The sequence below is a fragment of the Eriocheir sinensis genome, chromosome 43 (genome assembly GCF_024679095.1).
Source record: "Eriocheir sinensis breed Jianghai 21 chromosome 43, ASM2467909v1, whole genome shotgun sequence".
NCBI lineage: Eukaryota > Metazoa > Arthropoda > Malacostraca > Decapoda > Varunidae > Eriocheir > Eriocheir sinensis.
Window position 1 is genome coordinate 3,069,919 of NC_066551.1, and position 5,000 is coordinate 3,074,918.

General features: G+C 39.4%; 1 protein-coding gene and 1 long non-coding RNA gene across 5 annotated transcripts in view; one reads left to right on the top strand and one right to left on the bottom strand.

Annotated features, from left to right (window-relative positions):
• The window catches only part of LOC126980201 (multiple PDZ domain protein-like), a 356,183-nt gene that overhangs the window by 229,936 nt on the left and 121,247 nt on the right, over positions 1-5,000 (top strand). The gene's annotated exons all lie outside the window — the stretch shown is intronic.
• The window catches only part of LOC127010316 (uncharacterized), an 85,963-nt gene that overhangs the window by 58,862 nt on the left and 22,101 nt on the right, over positions 1-5,000 (bottom strand). For all 4 annotated transcript variants that reach the window (XR_007763043.1, XR_007763044.1, XR_007763042.1 and 1 more), the window contains one exon: positions 3,716-3,780. This is a non-coding gene — a long non-coding RNA (uncharacterized LOC127010316). The remainder of the gene's footprint in view (positions 1-3,715; positions 3,781-5,000) is intronic.

Genomic DNA, 5,000 nt, shown 5'->3' on the forward strand with positions numbered 1-5,000 from the left:
GGAAAAGGAAAATATGATGAACGAAAAGAAGAAAGGGAAAGAAAACGAAAGTAAAAAAGAGGAGGAGGAGATTGGTGAGAAAAAAGAAAACGAAAGAAGTTGTACAGAAAACAGAAAACCGAGGTCGAGAAAAGGGATGGTAAGGAAAAAAGGGAAAAAAAAAGGAATAGAGGAATAAAGCGAGAGGGAATGAAGAATGAATAGGAAATAGGAGGAAGAAAAGGAAGATATGGATTAAATGAGAAAGTTAGGAGAAGAAGACGGTTGGGAAACACTAAATAGGAAGAGCATGTGATAAAGAAGAGGTAGATGGGAAAAGAAGAAAGGAAGAAAAGTAAAAGAAATAGAAGTAGAAGTAAAAGAAGAGAAAAAGAATTGGTGAATATGTGAACAAGGAGGAGTAGAAGAAAAACAAAATAAGAAAAAAAAAGAAAAAAATAGAAATAGAAGAAAACGAATTGAAAAAGAATTGGAAAAACGAAATGTTGCCGAGAAAAACTCCCTCATTTGTGAACGAGAAGCTAAATGGAATAGCATTGAAATAGCCGGAGTGGAGGAGGGGGAGGAGGAGGAGGAGAAAGAGGAAGGGAGGGAAGGAGGTTAGAAGGTCGAGAGCAATGAGCAACGTCTTGTAATTGACCTAAAACGCTACCGTGGGAAAGGAAAGAAGGAAGAAGGAAATGGAAAAAGAGAATTGGAAAGTAGAAAAAGAAAAAAATGGGAAGGAAAAGAAGGAAATAAAAAGAAAGAAAAGGAAATAAAGGGGAAAAAATAGACTGTCTTGAGAAAAAGGAATGAAGAAGAAAAGGAAACAAAAAAAGAATGGAGAAGAAAAGAGGGGAAAAGGAAATAGAAAAGAATGGGAAAGGAGACGGAAAAAAACAAGATTGGGAAGGAAAAAGAAAAAAAACAAAAAACGACGGGAAGGAAAAAAAGCAAAAAAAAAAAAAATGGGGAAGGAAGAAAATGAAACTTAAAAGAGATGGTGAAAGAAGAAAAGGAAAAAAAATACTAAGAGGGAAGAAAAGGAAACACGAAAAAAAAGAGAATATGGACTGGGAAGGAAGGAAGGAAACGAAAGAAAAGAGAATGGGACAATGAAAAGGAGAGAATGGAAAAAAAAAATACTTCTCTCTACGGCCTATCTTTTTCCTCCCTAAAATTGATTACGGAGAAGAAAGAAAAGAAAATGAAAAAGACAGGGAAAGGAAGAAAAGAAAACAAAAAAAAGACTGGGAGAAGGAAGAAAAGGGGGAAAGGATGGGGAAGAAATAATATGCCCTGAGAGAGAAAGGAAAAAAGGAAAAAAGGAAGAAAAAGAAACGAAAAAGAGAATTGGAAGGAAGAGAAAAAAAGGAAAAAAAAACGTCGCAGAAGGAAGAAAATGAAAAAAAAGGCGAGAACGAAGAAAATGAAACGAAAAAAATGAAAATGGGAAAAGGGAAAAAAGGAAAAGGGGATGAAAAAAAATAGCTCTCTCCATGCAGCCTTTCCTTTTCCTCCCTAATTTCATGGCTCGGCCCCTTAAGCCATTACGCCGCAGCCCATTAAGCCCCCAGTTCACGCGTCTCTCTCTGCGCCATTAGAGTTTTTTTTCTAGTCATACATATTTATTTATTTTTAACCCTGACCCATTTTTTTCCCTGTTTTTTCCTTTTTGATTTCATTTTCCTTTCAGTCGGCGTCCGCGGATGTGACAACCTGACGTTAAAATCTTTGAACGTGTCGGCCTGGGCGTGTTGCTGATGTTGTTGTTGTTGTTTCTCTTTCCGTCTTTGTTCTGCTGTTCTCTCTCCTGTTGTTGTTGCTGTTGTTATTTTCTCTCTCCTTCCTCTGCTGTTCCTTCTCCTGTTTTGCTGTTGTTTTTAATGATGCCGTTGATAGTGATGCTGTTTCTCTCTCTCTCTCTCTCTCTCTCTCTCTGCTGTTCTTTGTCCTGTTGCTGTTGTTTATGACGATGCTGTTGCTGTTAGTGCTCTCTCTCTCTCTCTCTCTCTCTCTCTCTCTCTCTCTCTCTCTCTCTCTCTCTCTCTCTCTCTCTCTCTCTCTCACCCCACCCACCCCTGCTGTCTTTGCTGCCGCTGTTAACTGCTTTCTGCTGGCGCGTCAGATTTATGGAATTCATTTTAGGACGCGATGGTAATGAATGAAGGCTGGCGGGCCGTGTTTTATTGGGGCAAGGAATTTATTTTTCATGTTTTATTGGGATGGGTCGTTTATTTTATTTGGTTCGTTTCTCAAATATAACAACCTTCATCACTACAGGGGCGAGGGTAATAGTAGTAGTAATAGTAGTAGAGGAATGGATATCACAATGTTTGAATCGGTGCAAAAGTGACATGATTTTTTTTTTGCCTCGTTTCTCAAATCTAACAACCTCCATTACTACAGCAGAGAAGGTGATAGTAGTAGTAGTAGTAGTAGTGGTAGTAATAGTAGAATGGGTATTAAACTGTTAGAATCGGTGCTTAGAAGGTGAGAATGATGCATTTTTTAGCTCGTTTCTCTAATCCAACAACCTTCTTCACTACAGCTGAGATAGTGATAGTAATAGTAGTAATAGTAGTAATAGTAGTAGTAGTAGTAGTAGTAGTAGTAGTAGAATGGATATCGAAATGTTAGAATCGGAACAGAGAAGTATGACAAAGATGATTCACGGGTTAAGGAACTTGCCATATGAGGAAAGACCAAAAACAACTACATTTGTATTCCCTAGGCAGGCGGAGGGTGTGAGGAGACTTGATCGAAGCTTATAAATGGACGAAGAGCTTCCATAAGGGGGACATAAATAAGGTTTTGCATAGGCTTACTGACCTTTTGCAGTCTCCTTATGTTCTTATGTAGTAGTAGTAATGGTGATAATAATAGTAGTAATAGTGGTAGAAGTAGTAGTAGTAGTAGTTGTAGTAGTAGTAGTAGTAAGAAGCATAGCATATCTTAACACGAATAGCAACACGAACTACATACAGCAAATACGATAACAACAACAACAACAATAAAACCAGAGACAATAGCGGTTGTGGTGGTGGTAGTGGTGGCGATACAATCATCATCATCGTCATCAGCTTCATCAATAGCCGTATAAGAATCCCGGAATACCTGTAATTAGCGACGAAGCCTTACCTGGTTACGGGAGGGGAAGCGTGGAAGGCAGGCTGTCTGTTTGTTTGTCTATGTTTACTTGTTTGCTGCCCTCGTTTTCAATGTAGGGTGAGCATTGACGTTGAGAAGGGGGAGCTCTACTATTTCTCTCCCTCTCTCTCCTACAGTATGTTCCCCAATCCCGACGCAGTGTGATCCATTTAGTACGCACATGGGACGGATCTCTATATTCCAGAACTAAATTGAGGCATAAGAATAAGTGTTTTTCAATATAATAATTGGTAAAGAACTCCATTACTTTTTTTTTCCCTCCCTCTCCTTCTCTATCTTTATCGTTGTTTTCCTCTCTCCCTCAACCTTCTTTTTCCCCTCCCCCATTCACATTATTCAAATCCCTTTTTTTTTCTCCCTCCCTCTTCCCATCTCATCGATAGGACACGAATACTCACTCTCTCCCTCTCACTCTCCCCTTCTCCCTCTCCCTCTCATTCTCTATCCCTCTCCCTTCCTTCACATTCATCGTCAACTCTATTTTATTCCTTCAGCTGAAATTCCCGAGGTTGTTTAGTTTAGTTTCCCTCCAAAGATGCGTACTAATTAGACAGATGCGTACCAGTTGGCGAGTTCTGGGACTGACTGGATACCTGGTGCTGACGTCAGGTGTGTCTCTTCATCCATCTGTAGGAGAGAGAGGCCAGGTTAAATAGAGTTAATGAGAGAGAGAGAGAGAGAGAGAGAGAGAGAGAGACAGAAATGGTGATGAAGCTGTGAAAAGTTTCTTAATTAGTAGTTTTTTCACGACTTTTAGGTTTGGTAATAGTGACGAATGATGATGATGATGATGGTGATGATGATGATGAAGATGAAGAGTAATAATGATAATGAGATGGACGCAAGTATATAGACGTAAATGGGTCAACGAGAGAGAGAGAGAGAGAGAGAGAGAATTGGTGTTGATGTTCTTGAAGATAGCAGAGTTGTATTGGTGATGGTAGCGATAATAGTAGTGGTAGTAGTAGTAGTAGTAGTAGTAGTGGTGATGATGGTGATAATGGTGGTGAACCGTGTTTATGGGGGAGCTGATGGTGTTTGTTTTGCCCTTATTAGGTGCAGATATGAGCTTGGGAAGGAAGATGTGTTGTGTTCTGTTTGTTTTGCGTGTGTGTGTGTGTGTGTGTGTGTGTGTGTGTGTGTGTGTGTGTGTGTTTAGTTTGTCATGTCCATCCGTTTTATTTCGCTTGTTTTCTTGTACTTTCGCGTTCTGTACTCACCCATCTACCTACCTACCTACTTACCTGTATCATTTCCCTTCTACCTACTGACCTTCCTATCTGCTAACTACCTATTGACTTGCCTGTTATAATTCTTTCCTACCTAAATACCTACCTTCATTGCTTCCTTCCTATCTACTTACCTATTTTACCTACTTACCCACAAATCCACTCATCATCTACTTACCTGTACCGTTAACGTTCTCCCTGCTTACCTTCCTATCTGCTAACTACCTATTGACTTACCTGTTATAATTCTTTCCTACCTAAATACCTGCCTTCATTGTTTCCTTCCTATCTACTTACCTATTTTATCTACCTACCTACCTACCCAAGCACCCAATCCACTTCCCTATTATCTCCCATTTCAATATTATTCTTTCCATCTATATTTTGAGCTCGTATAAAAATAGAAAGATAAAAATAAAGTTAGGTAAGAAGTTGGTCCCATCGCCCTAAGAAATATTTTTGCGTTGTAAGAATAAAATTTTCAGGTTCTCATAACGTGGACGCAGATTTTCCACGTCCTCGGCCGCCCGTTCTGAAGTCTTCTATTTTTTTATTTTTTTATTTGCTCGTGCCCCCAAACTCGCTTTTCTCTCTCTCTCTCTCTCTCTCTCTCTCTCT